The following is a 22,274-nucleotide window of genomic DNA, read 5'->3' on the forward strand; positions in this document are numbered from 1 at the left end:
TGGCTTCCTGTTAAGGCAAGGGCTGATTTCAAGGTTTTACTGTTAACCTATAAAGCGTTACATGGGCTTGCTCCAACCTATCTTTCCGAGTTGGTCCTGCCGTACATACCTACACGTACGCTACGGTCACAAGACGCAGGCCTCCTAATTGTCCCTAGAATTTCTAAGCAAACAGCGGGAGGCAGGGCTTTCTCCTATAGATCTCAATTTTTATGGAATAGTCTGCCTACCCATGTGAGAGACGCAGACTCGGTCTCAACCTTTAAGTCTTTACTGAAGACTTATCTCTTCAGTAGGTCATATGATTGAGTGTAGTCTGGCCCAGGAGTGTGAAGGTGAACGGAAAGGCTCTGGAGCAACGAACCGCCCTTGCTGTCTCTGCCTGGCCGGTTCCCCTCTCTCCACTGGGATTCTCTGCCCCTAACCCTATTACAGGGGCTGAGTCACTGGCTTACTGGTGCTCTTTCATGCCGTCCCTAGGAGGGGTGCGTCACTTGAGTGGGTTGAGTTACTGACGTGATCTTCCTGTCTGGGTTGGCGCCCCCCCTTGGTTTGTGCTGTGGTGGAGATCTTTGTGGGCTATACTCGGCCTTGTCTCAGGATTGTAAGTTGGTGGTTGAAGATATCCCTCTAGTGGTGTGGGGGCTGTGCTTTGGCAAAGTGGGTGGGGTTATATCCTTCCTGTTTGGCCCTGTCCGGGGGTATCATCGGATGGGGCCACAGTGTCTCCTGACCCCTCCTGTCTCAGCCTCCAGTATTTATGCTGCAGTAGTTTATGTGTCGGGGGGCTGGGGTCAGTTGGTTATACCTGGAGTACTTCTCCTATCTTATCCAGTGTCCTGTGTGAATTTAAGTATGCTCTCTCTAATTATCTCGTTCTCTCTTTCTTTCTCTCTCTCGGAGAACCTGAGCCCTAGGACCATACGTCACGGCAAACCGGGCATGATGACTCCTTGCTGTCCCCAATCCACCTGGCCTTGCTGCTGTTCCAGTTTCAACTGTTCTGCCTGCGGTTATGGAACCCCTACCTGTTCAACTCTTAATGATCGGCTATGAAAAGCCAACTGACTTTTATTCCTGATTATTATTTGACCATGCTTGTCATTTATGAACATTTTGAAAATCTTGGCTCTCTCTAATTCTCTCCTTCTCTCTTTCTTTCTCTCTCTCGGAGGACCGGAGCCCTAGGACCATACGTCAGGACTACCGGGCATGATGACTCCTTGCTGTCCCCAGTCCGCCTGGCCCTGCTGCTATTCCAGTTTCAACTGTTCTGCCTGCAGTTATGGAACCCCTACCTGTCCCAGACCTGCTGTTTTCAATTCTTAATGATCGGCTATGAAAAGCCAACTGACATTTATTCCTGATTACTATTTGACCATGCTTGTCATTTATGAACATTTTGAAAATCTTGGCTCTCTCTAATTCTCTCCTTCTCTCTCTCTTTTTCTCTCTCGGAGGACCTGAGCCCTAGGACCATACGTCAGGACTACCGGGCATGATGACTCCTTGCTGTCCCCAGTCCACCTGACCTTGCTGCTATTCCAGTTTCAACTGTTCTGCCTGCGGTTATGGAACCGCCACCTGTCCCAGACCTGCTATTTTCAACTCTTAATGATCGGCTATGAAAAGCCAACTGAAAATTATTCATGATTATTATTTGACCATGCTTGTCACTTATGAACATTTTGAACATCTTGGCATAGTTCTGTTATAATCTCCACCCAGCACAGCCAGAAGAGGACTGGCCACCCCTCATAGCCTGGTTCCTCTCTAGGTTTCTTCCTAGGTTTTGGCCTTTCTAGGGAGTTTTTCCTAGCCACCGTGCTTCTACACCTGCATTGCTTGCTGTTTGGGGTTTTAGGCTGGGTGTCTGTACAGCACTTCGAGATATTAGCTGATGTACGAAGGGCTATATAAAATAAACTTGATTTGATTTGATTTGATTAAGAGACACTAGGGAAAGCAGTGACGTTGTCCCAAATGTAAGAGGGTGTGTAAAGATGCCCTGATATCCTAGAGAACTAATTCGCTAAAGAAATGAAAAGACTGAACATATTTAATCTGGTGTCAAATCTAGAAGTGTTCCCTACGACGTCTGCATGAAGAAGACGCTCAAGGCCCTGAAGTCCTGCCTGGTGTGTCTGACCTCTTCCTGTGAGACTCTCTTGGAGCCACATCAGAGAATGGTGAATCTGTAGAGACACACTTCCTGTCCTACACAGGATCAATCAGCTTGTAAGAAGCACAAGAGACTCCTGGAGCTGTTCTGTTGGAGCGACCAGACGTGTGTAGGTGCAGTGGACGGACGGACCACAGAACTCATGACATTGAGAGAGAGTAAAACCATGTCAGTAATGTTCTCATTCTTCTTTCTTTTTGACTAAATCTTTTCTTACTTTCTTTTCTTTCTGCTTCATGATTTCACTGTGGTTTGTCGTCTTTTTAGCCAATACAAATTCATATCCACATGGTAGAATGGCTTTACTAATTTTCCGATTCCAATTATTTTCTGTTTCTGATTGTTACTCTGATTCCAATTATTGTTCCAATTCTGATTCCTAGGCTTTGTTGACAGACTGAGGCAGAGGTGCATCGGATGATTCAGGTCAGACTGAAGAAGGTGCAGGAAATCAAACAAACCATCAAACTTAACAGAGTGAGTTCTTATAAGCATCTTGTTTATCTAACAGAATGTGACTGTTTTTCTACAGTATTTCCGTGTTGTCATCAGACCAGTTCCAAGAGAGACAAATGATAGTGTGCAAGTCTTCAATGTGATTTTCTACGTGGGGTAAACACAAGGGTCAATTCTCAGGCCAACTGTTTTTCATGTCATCAGATCGAGAGGATGCGTGGAGGTCATCACTGCTCTGGTGTGCTCCGTCGAGAGAAGCCAGGCTGAGCTCATCAAGGTGATTGATGAGAAGCAGAAAGCAGCCTGAAGAGTTAATCAAGGAACTGGAGCAGGAAATCACTGAGCTACAGAGGAGAAGCACTGAGCTGGAGCGGTTGCCACACACAGAGGAACACCTCCACCCCCTACAGGTCAGTGTCTCTTTCTCCATGTTGGATACAGTGTGTATTACAGGATGTTATGTTTCATGTCTAAAGTGTTTGTACTGTTTCCTGTGGTAGAGTTTTCCATCCCTGTGCACCCCTCCACCATCCAAGGACTGGTCTGAGATCAGTGTTCACTCTGACCTGAGTTTGGGGAATGTGAGGAGTGCTGTATTTTATCTGGAGGAGATAGTGGAGACAGCAATAAACAAACTGTCAATTAAAGGCCAATGTCATCTGTTGTCCTCACATGACAGTTCTAAAATCCATTGTAAGACATCAATGAATTAACCTTTTACTGCAGTGGTCTAAATCAGGGTCACACAGAATGTTTCTTAGTAGTGTTAAAAAAATCTACTTTGAAACAAAAGTCTACACCTCACACATATGGTTATGGGCTTAAATAAAGACACCTGTACCATGTCAGATAGAGTTGAAATGTATTACATTTTGAGTTTGTCCCAATATTAACACACACATCTGAAATAACAAAACTGTTTGCCATAGAAACACTATGTTAGCCTTTTATTTTCTAAGTAATCTTTATTAATGATGAAAAATATTAATAACATTCTACCCATGAGGACAAAAAGGGCGCTTTTGGTCATTGACTGCAGGAAAGGTCTACAACCCATTTCAATGTGGTGTTTTCTGAAAAGACAAAGTTTTATTTGACCTTGATTCAAATCCTTTCAATGAATCCTTTTTATCTTCCTTCATTGTTCAGCTATTGCTTCTATGATGGTGACTACCTAGAAAAACGGCCATACAGAACAAATATAACAGAATCATTTGAACATTGACATATGTTGAACTTGTAAATGTTTAATGTGTTTGTTATATGCCTGTTGTTACCTTGTGACCGTGTAAGCCAGAGCTTATCTATCTTCTGTCTCCGCAGAGTTGATTACTGCCAACACCTGGCTGGTCCTGTCTGAAGATGGTAAGCTGGTCTGGGACGGTCCCCAGTGCTTCGGTGCCCTGCGTCCTTGCCAATGACTGATCACCAAAGTGCTAGAGTTTGTTTTCTTTTTCAGTATGCAGTTTCTCCATGCACCTGGTGATACTGTTGGTATAGGTAAGCCTATAGGCACCTTATCTATAGGTATTGGAAATGCAACTACTAGACTATAGATGTGTGAGTTATACTTTTCAATTGGTCCAGGTCGGAGATGAGACGGCTTGGGAGCTGGGCGTGGCCAGGGAGTTCATCAACAGGAAGAGCGTTGTCATGCCGAGACCCCAGGAGAGCTATTGGACAATATGTTTGAGGAGAGGAAGTGAGTGTGAGGGGTGTTTGTGGATTACGATGAGGAGATGTTTTATGTAACGGGCAGGTCACCTATTTATTCGTTCACGTGAAACCAGTTCACTGAGAAAGTGTTACCTTGTTCAACCCCGATTTGATTGACAGTGGAAACAACAAATCTCCGCTCATTATGTGTCCTGTTGGTGTTGTCAGTGGAGGCAGGACTTTGGATGATGAAATCACAATATGAAACGTACTTTGCCATGGACAATCCATTTCCTTTTGAATGTGCCCTAAAGAGGACAATGGGAAACAATAGGTTTTACTTCAATGTAGAAAAGGAGAGCCTCTTTATTGGTATACAGTTGATCATAGTTACCTGATCTGGGTTATAGACATTTCTCTGTAAGAATCATGTTCCTTTGTTGAATTAAATGAAGCTAGGCTTTGTTTTATTTGCCTAAAAAAACTGAGACAAGCTGGAGGCTGTACAGCAAGCGAGCAAAACAGCAGGTGATTACATACCAGTCAGCACAAACCCAAACAACAGTCCAGCACAACACCACCTTAACTAGACCTGGAGAGACATATCTGCGGTCTGGACTGTAGTGAAACAGAAGAAAGAGCAAGAGAAGAACAGAGCACTAGAGGAGAGGATCAGACTGCTTGAGGAAAGGGTGAGGGCGTGTGACAGAACCTACTAGAGCGGTGGCCGCCCCCACAGAAGCCAGCAGAACAGTCCACCTCAGACCATGGTGTCGAAATCGCAGCAGGACAGACAAAATGAAGAACCACAAGCCCAGGGGATCTCACCCCCCTACTTCTGCTTCAAAACCTTTGCTCGCTTTGAAGACAATACAATGCCACGGCCCGGTACCAAAACCTGTGGGCTCTCCTTCACCACGGCCAACGTGACTAAAACATTTAAAACGTGTTAACCCTCGCAAGGCTGCCGGCCCAGACAGCATCCCTAGCCGCGTCCTCAGGGCATGCGCAGACCAGATGGCTGGTGTGTTTACGGACATATTCAATCGCTCCCTATCCCACATGCTTCAAGAGGGCCACCATTGTTCCTGCCACCATGGGTCTCAACCCCTCCCTGTGCAACTGGGTCCTGGACTTTCTGACGGGCCGCCCCCAGGTGGTGAGGGTAGGAAACAACATCTCTACCCCATTGATCCTCAACACTGGGGCCCCACAAGGGTGCGTTCTCAGTCCTCTCCTGTACTCCCTGTTCACCCATGACTGCGTGGCCATGCACGCTTCCAACTCAATCATCAAGTTTGCAGACGACACTACAGTGGTAGGCTTCATTACCAACAAGGATGAGATGGCCTACAGGGAGGACATGAGGGCCCTTGGAGTGTGGTGTCAGGAAAATAACCTCACACTCAACGTCAACCAAACAGATGATAATGGACTTCAGGAAACAGCAGAGGGAGCATCCCCCTATCCACATCGACGGGACAGTAGTGAAGAAAGTGGAAAGTTTTAAGTTCCTCGGCGTACACATCACGGACAAACTTAATTGGTCCACCGACACAGACAGCGTGGTGAAGGCGCAACAGCGCCTCTTCAACCTCAGGAGGCTGAAGAAATTTGGCTTGTCACCGAAAACAAACAAACTTTTACACATGCACCATCGAGACCATCCTGTTGGGCTGTATCACCACCTGGTACGGCAACTGCTCCGCCCACAACCGTAAGGCTCTACAGAGGGTAGTGAGGTCTGCACAACGCATCACCGGGGGCAAACTACCTGCCCTCCAGGACACCTACATCACCCGATGTCACAGGAAGGCCATAAAGATCATCAAGGACAACAACCACCCGAGCCACTGCCTGTTCACCCCGCTATCATCCAGAAGGCGAGGTCAGTACAGGTGCATCAAAGCAGGGACAAAGAGACTGAAAAACAGCTTCTATCTCAAGGCCATCAGACTGTTAAACAGCCATCCCTAACATTGAGTGGCTGCTGCCAACATACTGACTCAAATATCTAGCCACTTTAAAAAAAATGGATGTAATAAATGTATCACTAGTCACTTTAAACAATGCCACTTTATATAATGTTTATATACCCTACATTACTCATCTCATATGTATATACTGTATTCTATACCATCTACTGCATCTTGCTTATGCCGCACCGCCATCGCTCATCCATATATTTCTAAGTACATATTCTTATTCATCCCTTTACACTTGTGTATAAGGTAATTGTGAAATTGTTAGATATTACTGCACGGTCAGAACTAGAAGCACAAGCATTTTGCTACAGTCACATAAACATCTGCTAACCATGTGTATGTGAACAATAAAATCTGATTTGAAACCAAATGTTTCTGGCCCACCACTCCAACCTGGACGAACAGCCTTTACGACCAGGTCCACCTATACAAGGCAGCAGTGGCCTTCATCGCCCGGACCCTAAAGGACATCGCTCTCAAACGCAGCCCCAACACTTCATACAGGAGCAACAGATCAATAGACACCCCGCCCAGACCAGTGAGACTCTCCCAGACCTGGGGGACTCTCCCAAGGCCTGAGGTCAACTGTCTTTGGCCTAAAGAGCAGGAACCTGGACTTCAAAGAAATCGCAAATACAGACATCGTCATCTTACAAGAAACATGGTATAGAGGAGATGGACCCACTGGTTGCCCTCTAGGTTACAGAGAGCTGTTAGTCCCATCCACCAAACTACCAGGTGTGAAACAGGGAAGAGACTCAGGGGGTATGCTAATTTAGTATAGAGCAGACTTAACTCACTCTATTAAATTAAAACAGGAACATTTTACATTTGGCTAGAAATTCAAACAGAGAAAAATATCTTCCTGTGTGCTACCTAAATCCCCCCCACTAGAATCCCCATACTTTAATGAAGACAGCTTCTCCATCCTGGAGGGGGAAATCAATCATTTCCAGGCCCAGGGATATGAACTAGTCTGTGGCAACTGGACAAGAACCTGACAACCTCAGCACACAGGGGGACAAACACCTGCGTGGAGGTGACAGCATTCCCTCCCCCACATGCCCCCCTAGGCACAACATAACCAACAAACACGGGTCACAACTCCGTCGCCCGCTGGGTATGTACATAGTCAATGGTAGGCTTTGAGGGGACTCCTATGCTAGGTACACCTATAGCTCATCCCTTGGCAGCAGTACTGTAGACTACTTTATCACTGACCTCAACCCAGAGTCTCTCAGAGTGTTCACAGTCAGCCCACTGACACCCCTATCAGATCACAGCAAAAATCTGTACTTGACCAGAGCAATACTCAATCATGAGGCATCAAAGCCAAAGAACTGAGTAATATTTAGACATGCTATAGATGGAAGAATGTAGTGTGGAAACTTACCAAAAAAACAATTAGGCAACAACAAATTCAATCCCTTTCAGACAACTTCCTGGGTAAAACGTTCCACTGCAATTGTGCAGGTTGTAACGGCTGTTGGACCAAGGTGCAGTGTCCATATTTATTTAATGAACACTGAAATAACAAAAATTACAAAGAGAACGACCGAAACAGTTCTGGCTGGTGCAGACACACAACAGAAAACAACTACTCACAAAACACAGGTGGGATGAGGCTACCTAAGTATGGTTCTCAATCAGAGACAACGATAGACAGCTGCCTCTGACTGAGAACCACACTCGGCAAAACACATAGAAATATAAAACATATAACAAAAACATAGAATGCCCACCCCAACTCACGCCCTGACCAAACCAAAATAGAGACATAACAAAGGAACTAAGGTCAGGGCGTGACACAGGTGTAAACTTGGCAGTAGAAAATCTTAACAGTATATTTGACCTCTCAGGTTCCCTATCAAATCAAAATTTCAAACAGAAAACCGAAGAAAATTAACAATGACAAATGGTTTGATGAAGAATGCAAAAACCAAAGAAATTAAGAAAACTGTCCAACCAAAAACAGTGACCCAGAAACCACCTGAGTCTACGCCTTCACTATGATGAATCAATAAAACAATACACTACGGAAAAAGAAGGGACAGCACGTCAGAAATCAGCTCAATGTAACTGAAGAATCCATAGACTAACCACTTCTGGGAAAATTGGTAAACGCTAAACACAAAGAATTATCTATACAAAACAGATATGTATGGGTTAACCACTTCTCCGATCTTTTTGGCCCTATAACAAAGAACAGCAAAAATATATACTTGATCAAATACAAATCTTATAATCAACTATTAAAGACCACCAGAAAACACTTGTTTCTCCAATTACCTTGAATCAACAAGAGGACAAAATAAAAACACTCCAACCCAAAAAGGCCTGTGGTGTTGATGGTATCCTCAATGAAGTTATACAGAATACAGACCACAAATTCCAATTGGCTATACTAACACTTTATCATCCTTAGCTCTGGCATCTTCCCCAATATTTGGAACCAAGGACTGGTCACGCCAATCCATAAAATGGGAGACATATTTGACCCCAATAACTACTGTGGGATATGTGTCAACCTCAACCTTGGGAAAATCTTCTGCATTTTCATTAACAGCAGACTCGTACATTTCCTCAGTGAAAACAATATAATGAGCAAATGTCAAATTGGTTAAAATAGGCAAAAAACACATTTCCTGCCACAGGGCTGTGAGGTGAGACAGGGATGTAGCTTCAGCTCCACCCTCTTCAACATATATATCAATGAATTGGCGAGGGCACTAGAACAGTCTGCAGCACCCGGCCTCACCCTACTAGAATCTGAAGTCAAATGTCTACGGTTTGCTGATGATCTGGTGCTTCTGTCACCAACGGAGGGCCTACAACAGCACCTAGATCTTCTGCACAGATTCTGCCAGACCTGGGCCCTGACAGTAAATCTCAGTAAGACCGAAATAATGGTGTCCCAAAAAAGGTCACCAGGACCACAAATACAAATTCCATCTAGACACCATTGCCCTAGAGCACACAAAATAATTATACATACCTAGGCCTAAACATCGGCGCCACAGGTAACTTCCACAAAGCTGTGAACGATCTGAGAGACAAGGCAAGAAGGGCCTTCTATGCCATCAAAAGGAACATAAAATTCAACATACCAATTAGGATCTGGCTAAAAAATACTTGAATCAGTTAGAGCCCATTGCCCTTTATGGTTGTGAGGTCTGGGGTCTGCTAACCAACCAAGAATACACAAAATGGGACAAACACCAAATTGAGACTCTGCATGCAGAAATCTGCAAAAATATCAGCGTGTACAACGTAAAACAAATAATGCATGCAGAGCAGAATTAGGCCGATACCCGCTAATTATCCAAATCCAGAAGAGCCGTTAATTTCCACAACCACCTAAAAGGAAGCGATTCCCAAACCTTCCATAACAAAGCCATCACCTACAGAGAGATGAACCTGGAGAAGAGCAAGCTGGTCCTGGGGCTCTGTTCACAATCACAAACACACCCCACAGAGCCCCAGGACAGCAACACAATTAGACCCAACCAAATCATGAGAAATCATTGGAGTCATTAAAACTTGTTTTTCAACCAATCCACAAATTTCTTGTTAACAAACTATAGTTTTGGCAAGTTGGTTAGGACATCTACATTGTGCATGACACAAGTCATTTTTTCAACAATTGTTTACAAACAGATTATTTCACTTACAACTCACTGTATCACAATTCCAGCGATTCAGAAGTTTACATACATTAAGATGACTGTGCCTTTAAACAGCTTGGAAAATTCCCAAAAAATATGTCATGGCTTTGGAAGCTTCCGATAGGCTAATTAACATCATTTGAGTCAATTGGAGGTGTACCTGTGGATGTATTTCCTACCTTCAAACTCAGTGCCTCTTTGCTCGACATCATTGGAAAATCAAAAGAAATCAGCCAAGATCTCAAAAAAACAATTGTAGACCTCCACAAGTCTGGTTCATCCTTGGGAGCAATTACCAAACACCTGAAGGTACCGCGTTCATCTGTAAAAACAATAGTACGCAAGTATAAACACCATGGGACCACGCAGCCGTCATACCGCTCAGGAAGGAGACGCGTTCTGTCTCCTAGAGATGAACGTACTTTGGTGCGAAAAGTGCAAATCAATCCCAGAATATCAGTAAAGGACCTTGTGAAGATGCTGGAGGGAACAGGTACAAAAGTATCTATATCCACAGTAAAACGAGTCCTATATCGACATAACCTGAAAGGCCGCTCAGCAAGGAAGAAGCCACTGCTCCAAAACCGGCATAAAAAAGCCAGACTACGGTTTGCAACTGCACATGGGGACAAAGATCAAACTTTTTGGAGAAATGTCCTCTGGTCTGATGAAAGAAAAATAGAACTGTTTGGCCATAATGACCATCGTTATGTTTGGAGGAAAAAGGGGGAGGTTTGCAAGCCGAAGAACACCATCCCAACCGTGAAGCACTGGGGTGGCAGCATCATGTTGTGGGGGTGTTTTGCTGCAGGAGGGACTGGTGCACTTCACAAAATAGATGGCATCGTGAGGAAGGAAAATTATGTAGATATATTGAAGCAACATCTCAAGGCATCAGTCAGGAAGTTAAAGCTTGGTCGCAAATGGGTCTTCCAAATGGACAATGACCCCAAGCATACTTCCAAAGTTGTGGCAAAATGGCTTAAGGACAACAAAGTCAAGGTATTGGAGTGGCCATCACAAAGCCCTGACCTCAATCCTATAGAAAATTTGTGGGTGTAACGGATGTGAAATGACTATCTAGTTAGCGGTGGTGCGCGCTAATAGCCTTTCAATCGGTGACGTCACTTGCTCTGAGACCTTGAAGTAGTGGTTCCCCTTGCTCTGCAAGAGCCGCGGCCTTTGTGGAGCGATGGGTAACGATGCTTCGTGGGTGACTGTTGTTGTGTGCAGAGGGCGCCCGGGTCGGGGCGAGGGGACAGACGTAAAGTTAAACTGTTACATGGGCAGAACTGAAAAAGCGTGTACGAGCAAGGAGGCCTACAAACCTGACTCAGTTACACCAGCTCTGTCAGGAGGAATGGGCCAAAATTCACCCAACTTATTGTGGGAAGGCTACCCGAAACGTTTGACCCAAATTAAACAATTTAAAGGCAATGCTACCAAATACTAATTCAGTGTATGTAAACTTCTGACCCACTGGGAATGTGATGAAAGATATAAATGTCACGGTTTACCAAAATTGGACCCAGAAGCAGACCAGGACAAGGTGAGTATGAAGATGGTGAGTATTTATTAATAAATGAATACGTGGAGGTAGATAGTTCCAGGTGGCGGAGCGGGCAGCGGAGGTGTGTTGATGGGAGTGGATAGGCAGATCCAAGGGATAAACAAATACTGGCGACGAGCAGACAGGGAATGGATATGGGTTCCGGGTTGTAGACAGAACAAACGGAGGTAAGTTAAAGGCAAGCAAGACGTACAAAACAACAAAACAAACTCTATCAACTGGAGGCTGGTTCGTGGGCACAACATACTGTTCATGGCTAACGATCCGGCAGGGAATGGATGTCAGGTCCGGGCTTAAGAAGAGAGGAGATGATGATCAGGACCAGGTGTGCAGATAGGTGATGGGATACAGGTGCGGGTAATCAGAACTCCCAACTGGCTACATTGCCCGGCAACCAGACAGGGTGCATTCCAGGACGCCGGAAAAAACACTCCAGGACAGAACACAGGCAAAAAACAGACTCAGGAAACGGGATTCGTGACAGTACCCCCCCTCCGACGAACGCCACCGGGCGGACTACCTGGAGCGCCAGGGTGGAGGCGGTAAAAGTCACGAAGCAGGTCATCGTCAAGGATCTGACGCCGAGGAATCCAACTCCTCTGGACCATATCCTTCCCAATCCACTAAATACTGGAACCCTCGACCCCGCCGTCTGGAGTCCATGATGCGGCGCACCGTGTAGACAGGACCACCTCCGATCATCCGAGGAGGAGGAGGACGAGGAGGAGGGGGCAACAGAGGACTGAGGAGAACCGGCTTGAGGCAGGAGACATGAAAAGGTGGGATGTACTCTAAGTGTTGCAGGCAACTTGAGTCGGACCACAACAGGATTAATGATTCTCTCCACTACAAACGGACCAATGAACTTTGGTGACAGTTTCCTCGACTCAGTCCGTAGAGGAAGATCCCCGTGTAGCCAACCAAACCTTATCTCCGATGGTATAAGCGGGAGCAGGAATACGGCGACGATTCGCCTGGATCTGATACCGGTCAGAAACTCTAAGGAGGACCTTCCTGGCCCGATGCCAGGTCCGGTGGCAACGACGAATGTGGGCCTGGACAGAAGGAACCGAGAGATCCCTCTCCTGAGAAGGAAACAAGGGAGGTTGGTATCCGTACAGGCATTGGAATGGGGACATCCCAGTGGCAGATGAAGGAAGGGTATTATGGGCATACTCGACCCAGGGTAATTGAGATGACCAAGAGGTGGGATCAGAGGAGACAAGACAACGCAGCGTGGACTCCATCTTCTGGTTGGCTCTCTCCGCCTGACCATTAGATTGTGGGTGAAATCCAGAAGTGAGACTGACTGTAGCTCCAATGGCCAAACAGAAGGATCTCCAGACAGCAGAGGTAAACTGAGGACCACGGTCAGAAACAATGTCACTGGGCAATCCGTGGACCCTGAAAACCTCCCTAACAAGGATCTCGGACGTCTCCGTGGCAGATGGAAGCTTGGAGAGAGGGACAAAATGAGCAAACTTGCTGAATCTGTCCACAATGGTCAGAATGACCGTGTTCCCAACAGAAGAGGGCAATCCCGTGACAAAATCCAGGGCCAGATGCGACCAAGGTCGCCGAGGAATAGGTAGGGGGTGAAGAAGCCCAGAGCTGGGCCGATTGGTACTTTTGTTCTGAGCACAAACAGGACATGCGGCAACAAACCTCCGGGTATCTTCTCCCATGGCAGGCCACCAAAATCGTCTGCGCAGTAGCGCCATAGTCCGAGCAACGCCAGGGTGACAAGCTATCTTGCTGGCGTGGGACCACTGAAGAACAGCAGAACGGACCGACTCAGGCACGAACAACCGACCGGGTGGACCGTTACCGGGGCCGGGCTGCGTCCGAAGGGCCGCCATCACATCCTCCTCAATCCTCCATGTAACGGCTCCCACGACAAGGTTCTGGGGAAGAATCGTCTCAGTCTTGGCCCCACTCTCATCCGTCTTGGAGAACATCCGGGACAAGGCGTCCGCTTTGCCGTTCTTCGACCCAGGTCGGAACGTCAGGGAAAAATTGAAGCGTCCAAAAAACAAAGCCCACCTGGCCTGACGGGAGTTGAGACGTTTAGCCGATTGCACGTAAGCCAGATTCTTGTGGTCAGTCCAGACCACAAACGGTTGCTCCGCTCCCTCCAACCAGTGACGCCACTCCTCCAAGGCAAGCTTCACAGCGAGAAGCTCCCGGTTACCCACATCGTAGTTTCTCTCAGCTGGTGAAAGACGACAAGAGTAGAAGGCGCAGGGATGGAGTTTACCGTCAGTGGAGCTACGCTGGGACAGGATGGCGCCCACCCCCACATCAGACGCGTCCACCTCAACAACAAACTGACGGGAAGTGTCAGGTTGAGAGAATCGGGGCGTTGGTGAATCGGCTCTTCAAGTTCAGAAATGCTCGGTCTGCCTCAGGAGTCCAACAGAAAATTCTGGTGCAAGACGTCAGAGCAGTTAAAGGGGCGGCCACCCGGCTGTAATCACGGATAAACCTCCGATAGAAGTTCGCAAATCCCAGGAATCTCTGGAGCTGCAATCTCGTACGGGGCCGGGCCCAATCCCGAACCGCCCGAACCTTCTCTTGGTCCATCTTGATCTCACCCCTGGAGATGATGTACCCGAGGAAGGATGTAGTGTGGGCGTGAAAATCACACTTCTCTGCCTTCACAAACAGACGGTTCTCCAATAACCGCTGCAGGACCTGCTTAACATGCTGGATGTGGCTGGAAAGCTCCTTGGAGAAAATCAGGATGTCATCCAGGTAAACGAACACAAACAGACCAATCATATCCCTCAGCACGTCATTCACCAAACTTTGGAACACTGCTGGAGCGTTGGAAAGTCCAAACAGCATCACCTGGTACTCGAAATGTCCCATAGGTGTATTGAATCCAGTCAACCACTCGTCCCCCTCTTTGATCCGAACCAGATGATACGCATTGCGTAGATCAAGCTTCGTAAACACAGTAGCACCCTGTAAAGAATCGAAAGCGGAGCTCATCAAGGGCAAGGGGTACTTGTTCTTGACCGTAATATCATTCAACCCCCGATAATCAATACACGGTCGAAGAGAGCCATCCTTCTTACTCACAAAAAAAATCCAGCTCCCAGGGGTGATGACGAGGGACGAATGAGACCTGCAGCAAGAGACTCCTTTATGTAGGTCTCCAGGGCTTCCCGCTCAGGTCGAGAGATACTGTATAACCGTCCCTTGGGAAAGGCAGCTCCAGGGAACAGCTTAATCGTACAATCATAAGGTCGGTGGGGAGGAAGTGACTGAGCCTTCTGCTTACTGAACACCTCACCCAACTCGTGATATGTTTCAGGAACCAGGGACAAATCAGGAGGAGCAGACTCACTGACCCGACTGGGGACAGCATGAGAACAGGCAGTCCTGAGGCAGTTAGCATGGCACTCAATGCTCCAACTAGTTACCTTACCAGTCACCCAATCGAACGAGGGATTGTGTTCTCTTAGCCAGGGGTATCCAAGAACCAGAGGAACATGGGGGGGAAGGCAAAATGAAAAAAGAAATAACCTCTGAATGATTCCCCGACAACAACATCTTAACCGGTTCAGTCCTCATAGTGATCCGTGCCAGACTACTGCCGTTCAGAGTGGTTGCTTCAATGGCTTCCGGTAATTGCTCCTTGGAAAGCCCCAGCTGTTCCACTAAGTCGGCATCAATGAAGCTGTCATCGGCACCTGAATCAATGAAAGCGTTAATCGCTAAACTCTGATTCTTATTTATGAGGGTAGCAGGAAAACGAGGTCTGACAGGGCTCTTGAGAGGTTGAAACTGGCTCGCTAACAAACCTCCCAAACTTAACGAGCCGAGCAGTTTAACGGGCGCTGAGGACAAACGGAAATGTAATGTCCCGAGCTACCACAGTAGAGGCAGCTGTTGGTCTCACGTCTACGTTGGCGCTCGTCCTTAGTTAACCCGTGCCGCCCCACTTGCATAGGTTCAGGATCTGGCGGCAGGACTCCTCCACTAATCCCGTGTGAGGAAACATGATTAACACCTTCTGGTCCACCTCCTGACCCGAATGGTAACCGAGTAGCTGATTGATTGGACCGGACCCACTGCTTCTCCCTCCTCCTCTCTCGAACTCTGTTATCCACCCTAATAGATAATGCGACCAAACTGTCCAGGTCACAAGGCTCCGGATAGGAGATCAGTTCATCCTTGAGTTGCTCCGACAACCCCTGGTAAAAAGCCGCTTGTAGTGCCTCCTCATTCCACCCACTCTCCACAGCCAATGTCCGGAACTCAATCACAAAGTCTGCCACGTAACGAGCTCCTTGGCGAAGAGAGAACAACCGCTTAGCTGCGTCCTTACCTCGTACTGGATGGTCAAAAAGCTTTCTCATCTCTGCCGTGAACTCCTGGTATGACGCCATGCAGGTGTCCTGTTCCCAAACAGCTGAAGCCCATTCCAAAGCTCTACCACGCAGCAGTTCAATAACAAAAGCTATCCTAGCCTTGTCTGTGGCGTAAGAGTGGGGCTGCAGATCAAACACTAAACCACACTGCATAAGAAATGAACGGCATCCTCCCAAATCCCCTTCGTATTTATCAGGCGTCGGTACCTTGGGCTCACGGAAGGAAACCGCTCCAGAAGCGGCAGGTGAGAGGGGTGAAACAGGTGGTGGAGAATCCGCCGGCAAACTGAGCTGATCCTGGATACTCGCCAAGCTAGCAGAGAAGTTCTGGACTGAAATCGCTATCTCCTGTAGCGCCGTGCTGTGTTGTCCCAATATCTTCCCCTGATGGGTAATGGCATGTCGAACGGAGTCCAGGTCCGCTGGGTTCATTCCTGGCCGGATCGTTCTGTCACGGTTTACCAAAATTGGACCCAGAAGCAGACCAGGACAAGGTGAGTATGAAGATGGTGAGTATTTATTAATAAATGAATACGTGGAGGTAGATAGTTCCAGGTGGCGGAGCGGGCAGCGGAGGTGTGTTGATGGGAGTGGATAGGCAGATCCAAGGGATAAACAAATACTGGCGACGAGCAGACAGGGAATGGATATGGGTTCCGGGTGAATGGCTGTAGACAGAACAAACGGAGGTAAGTTAAAGGCAAGCAAGACGTACAAAACAAAACAAACTCTATCAACTGGAGGCTGGTTCGTGGGCACAACATACTGTTCATGGCTAACGATCCGGCAGGGAATAGATGTCAGGTCCGGGCTTAAGAAGAGAGGAGATGATGATCAGGACCAGGTGTGCAGATAGCTGATGGGATACAGGTGCGGGTAATCAGAACTCCCAACTGGCTACATTGCCCGGCAACCAGACAGGGTGCGTTCCAGGACGCCGGAAAAAACACTCCAGGACAGAACACAGGCAAAAAACAGACTCAGGAAACGGGATTCGTGACAATAAAAGCTGTAATAAGTCATTCTCTCTACTATTATTCTGACATTTCACATTCTTAAAATAAAGTGTTGATCCTAACTGAACTAAGACAGAGAATTTTTACTAGGATTAAATGTCAGGAATTATGAAAAACTGAGTTTAAATGTATTTGGCTAAGGTGTATGTAAACTTCGGACTTCAATTGTATATGTGGAAACAATGTAGCTTTTAATGCTTCATAGTTCATGACCTACTTAAAAAATGCACAATGCGGAAATCGCTATGCCATTTCCTGGTTGCTAAAATTCAAATACTTCACCTAATTTCAGTTTACGTGGCCAAACAAGCAAGTATAGTGTACAGCTTTCAAACCCAACTCTGTACCTCGAAGCCAGTTCCACTAAATGTTTTAATTGTTCCCCTCTAATCAGGGACTGATTTAGATCTGGGACACCAGGTGTGTGCAATTAAGTAATACATATATGCATCTGTTGGTCAAAGATACTGTACCTTTAAAAAAAAAAAAAAAAAAAAGGAGGGGTGTGGATCAGAAAACCAATCATTATCTGGTATGACCACCATTTGCCTCATGCAGTGCAACACGTCTCCTTTGCTTAGAGTTGATCAGGGTGTTGATTGTGGCTTGTGGAATGTTGTCCTACTCCTCTTCAATGACTATGCAAAGTTCCTGGATTTTGCCGGGAACTGGAACACGGTGTCGTACAAGTCGATCCCAAGCATGCTCAATTGGTGACATGTCTGGTGACATGCAGGCCATGGAAGAAATGGGACATTTTCAGCTTCCAGGAATTGTGTACAGATCCTTGCGACATGGGGCCATGCATTATCATGCTGAAACATGAGGTGATGGCTGCAAATTAATGGCACAACAATGTGCCTCAGGATCTTGTCACTGTATCCCTGTGCATTCTAATTGCATTGAAAAAACGCAATTGTGTCCGTTGCCCATAGATTATGCCTGCCCATACCATAACACCCCCCCCCCTTGTCACTGTATCCCTGTGCATTCTAATTGCATTGAAAAAACGCAATTGTGTCCGTTGCCCATAGATTATGCCTGCCCATACCATAACCCACCCCAAATTAATGGCACAACAATGTGCCTCAGGATCTTGTCACTGTATCCCTGTGCATTCTAATTACATTGAAAAAACGCAATTGTGTCCGTTGCCCATAGATTATGCCTGCCCATACCATAACCCCCCCCCCCCCCACCATGGGGCACTCCGTTCACAACGTTGACATTAGCAAACGACAGCATCTGCCCGGTACAGTTGAAACCAGCGTTCATCCATGAAGAGCACACTTCTCAAGCATGCCAGTGGCCATCGAAGGTGAGCATGTGCCGAACTGCAGTCAGATCAATGATGATGAGCACACAAATTAGCTTCCCTGAGACGGTTTCTGGCAGTTTGTGCAGAAAGTCTTCGGTTGTGCAAACCCAGAGATGGATGGATTATCTTGGCAAAGGAGAAATGATCAAAACAGGGATGTAAACAAATTTGTGCACAAAATTTAAGAGAAAAAGCTAAATATCCTCAACAAGCCTAGTTAGCTGGCAAGCTAACATCAAGCTATTTTAGCTAGCTAATGTTTTGCTACTAGCTAATTATAGTTTTTTTTTTGTGGAAAATTCGAGAATTATCGTGAAAATAGGATTGCATCCTGCAAATTTTCTAATAAATAAGTTAACTATAAGAAATTAAATATCGATTTGCTTTTACTTGATTGAAATTGCATTAACCACAATAAATGTTCTGTAATACTTTTGAAATGAAACTAACTATATTGTTAAACTGACTATCCACTAACCTTAACCCTAGCCCTCTGTTACGGGTGTCGTCCTCCTCTTCCTCGGAAGAGGAGAGGAGAGAAGGATCGGTGGACCAATATGCAGCGAGGTAATTAGACATAAATGATATTTATTGAAACACGAAGACGAAATACGAAAACACTTGGAAATTACAAAATAACAAACACGACGTAGACAGACCTAAACTACGAACTTACATGAAACGAAGAACACATGAACAGGAACGACCGAGACGAGACAGTACCGTGTGGTGCAACAAACACAGACACAGCGACAATCACCCACCAACAACCAGTGAGAACAACCTACCTTAATATGACTCTCAATTAGAGGAAAACGCAAAACACCTGCCTCTAATTAAGAGCCATACCAGGCAACCCAAAACCAACATAGAAACAGCAAACATAGACTGCCCACCCAAAACTCACGCCCTGACCATCACACACATACAAAACAACAGAAAACAGGTCAGGAACGTGACAGAACCCCCCCCTCAAGGTGCGAACGCCGGGCGCACCAGCACAAAGTCCAGGGGAGGGTCTGGGTGGGCATCTGACCACGGTGGTGGCTCAGGCTCCGGACGCTGTCCCCACACCACCATAGTCACTCCCCGCTTCTGTATCCCCCTCCCAATGACCACCCTCCAACTAAAACCACCTAAATGAAGGGGCAGCACCGGGATAAGGACCAGCACCGGGATAAGGGGCAGCTCCGGGCTGAGGGACGGCAGCTCCGGGCTGAGGGACTCTGGCAGGTCCTGGCTGAGGGACTCTGGCAGGTCCTGGCTGAGGGACTCTGGCAGGTCCTGGCTGAGGGACTCTGGCAGGTCCTGGCTGGACGGCTCTGGCAGGTCCTGGCTGGACGGCTCTGGCTGGTCCTGGCTGACGGCACTGGCTGATCCGGCTGGGGAGGCTCTGGCTGATCCGGTCTGGCGGAAGGCTCTGGCTGATCCGGTCTGGCGGAAGGCTCTGGCTGATCCGGTCTGGCGGAAGGCTCTGGCTGATCCGGTCTGGCGGAAGGCTCTGGCTGATCCGGTCTGGCGGAAGGCTCTGGCTGATCCGGTCTGGCGGAAGGCTCTGGCTGATCCGGTCTGGCGGAAGGCTCTGGCTGATCCGGTCTGGCGGAAGGCTCTGGCTGATCCGGTCTGGCGGAAGGCTCTGGCTGATCCGGTCTGGCGGAAGGCTCTGGCTGATCCGGTCTGGCGGAAGGCTCTGTAGGCTCTTGGCAGACGGGCGGCTTTGCAGGCTCATGGCAGACGGGCAGCTTTGCAGGCTCATGGCAGACGGGCAGTTCAGGCGCCGTTGGGCAGACGGGCAGTTCAGGCGCCGCTGGGCAGACGGGCAGTTCAGGCGCCGCTGGGCAGACGGGCAGTTCAGGCGCCGCTGGGCAGACGGGCAGTTCTGTAGGGAGGAGACGGAGAGACAGCCTGGTGCGTGGTATAGGCACTGGCTGCGCTGGAGAGGAGGAAAGCTCTGACAGCGCTGGACAGGTGGGAGCAGCTGGAGAGAGAACCCGGAGAGACAGTCTGGTGTGGGGGGCTGCCACCGGTGGACTGGTACTTGGAGGTGGCACCGGGTATACCGGACCGTGAAGGAGGACACGTGCTCTTGAGCACCAAGCCTCCCCAACCTTACCAGGTTGAATGGTCCCCGTAGCCCTGCCAGTGCGGCGAGGTGGAATAACCCGCACTGGGCTATGCAGGCGAACCGGGGACACCACCTGTAAGGCTGGTGCCATGTACGCCGGCCCGAGGAGACGTACTGGAGGCCAGATACGTTGGGCCGGCTTCATGACATCCGGCTCGATGCCCAACCTAGCCCTCCCAGTGCGGCAAGGTGGAATAGCCCGCACTGGGCTAAGCACGCGTACTGGGGACACCGTGCGCTCCACCGCATAACACGGTGTCTGACCAGTACGACGCCCTCTCACTCCACGGTAAGCACGGGGAGTTGGCTCAGGTATCCTACCCGGCTTTGCCACTCCCCTCGTGTGCCCCCCCCCAAGAAATTTTTGGGTCTGACTCTCGGGCTCCCAACCGCGTCGCCGCGCTGCCTCCTCATACCAGCGCCTCTCTGCCTTCGCTGCCTCCAGCTCCGCCTTGGGACGGCGATATTCCCCTGGCTGAGTCCAGGGTCCTTTGCCGTCCAGGATCTCCTCCCAAGTCCAGGAGTCCTGGGATTTCTGCTGCAGCTGTCGCTGTGCTCCTCCCCGCTGCTTGATCCTTTGTTGGTGGGTGATTCTGTTACGGGTGTCGTCCTCCTCTTCCTCGGAAGAGGAGAGGAGAGAAGGATCGGTGGACCAATATGCAGCGAGGTAATTAGACATAAATGATATTTATTGAAACACGAAGACGAAATACGAAAACACTTGGAAATTACAAAATAACAAACACGACGTAGACAGACCTAAACTACGAACTTACATGAAACGAAGAACACATGAACAGGAACGACCGAGACGAGACAGTACCGTGTGGTGCAACAAACACAGACACAGCGACAATCACCCACCAACAACCAGTGAGAACAACCTACCTTAATATGACTCTCAATTAGAGGAAAACGCAAAACACCTGCCTCTAATTAAGAGCCATACCAGGCAACCCAAAACCAACATAGAAACAGCAAACATAGACTGCCCACCCAAAACTCACGCCCTGACCATCACACACATACAAAACAACAGAAAACAGGTCAGGAACGTGACACCCTCACCATAACCTATCCCTGGCCCCTAACCATAACTCTAACCCTAACCGCAAACCTTTGCCCTAACCCAAACAAGTTGTTGGATATAAGCTTAGTTAGTTGTTTTAAAAAATTACATACTAATGATTATAATATATATACATATATTATATGATTATTATTGAACAAAAACATATTAATTTAAATTGAAGTCACTTTCAATATAATATAAATGTTTGAGTCCTTAAAACACAGCAATGTTTAATGTTTAAGCCTACTCTACACCCTCCAACAGAATCAGTCAATTGGGAGCAGGTTGAAGTTGCACCTAGCCACTGATCTTGGGTCAGTTCTGCCTCTACCCCACTAATGGTTGAGGTTAGGAATGTAAAACCAACCAGACTTGATTCAGAGTCAGAATGGAATTCTTCCTGCGTAATGCATGTCGAATGTAAACAAATAGCTACATAACTGAAAATATGTGGGAAAAATGTAGCTTTTAATGCTTCATAGTTCATGACCTATGATCCATATATACTTTAAAAAATGTAATATATTGTTTACCTTTATTTAACTAGGCAAGTCAGTTAAGAACAAAATCTTATTTACATTGATGGCCTACCAAAAGGCAAAATGCCTCCTGCAGGGATGGGGGCTGGGATTAAAATAAATAAAAACACACATCACGACAAGAGACAACACAACACTACATAGAGAGACCTAAGACAACAACATAGCATGGCACATACTTTACTGTAGCCCCCCTATATTACCTATAATTATTAAAACAACTAAATTAAAATTATGTAAGACAAACAATTATCTACTGCAACAGTTTAAAATTGAAGTTTCTGAAGTCAGTCTACTGTAACAGTTTAACA

The 22,274-nt window shown here is 47.3% G+C and overlaps 1 long non-coding RNA gene across 1 annotated transcript; it reads left to right on the forward strand.

Moving 5' to 3' along the window:
• The first annotated feature begins 1,592 nt into the window (after positions 1-1,592).
• On the forward strand, positions 1,593-6,637 carry LOC139561747 (uncharacterized). Its single transcript, XR_011672206.1, has 5 exons — positions 1,593-2,350; positions 2,566-2,659; positions 2,843-3,048; positions 3,962-4,138; positions 4,226-6,637. It is a non-coding gene; the product is annotated as an uncharacterized lncRNA (long non-coding RNA).
• Positions 6,638-22,274: the final 15,637 nt, after the last annotated feature.

Source organism: Salvelinus alpinus, chromosome 31 (assembly GCF_045679555.1).
Source record: "Salvelinus alpinus chromosome 31, SLU_Salpinus.1, whole genome shotgun sequence".
Classification (NCBI taxonomy): domain Eukaryota; kingdom Metazoa; phylum Chordata; class Actinopteri; order Salmoniformes; family Salmonidae; genus Salvelinus; species Salvelinus alpinus.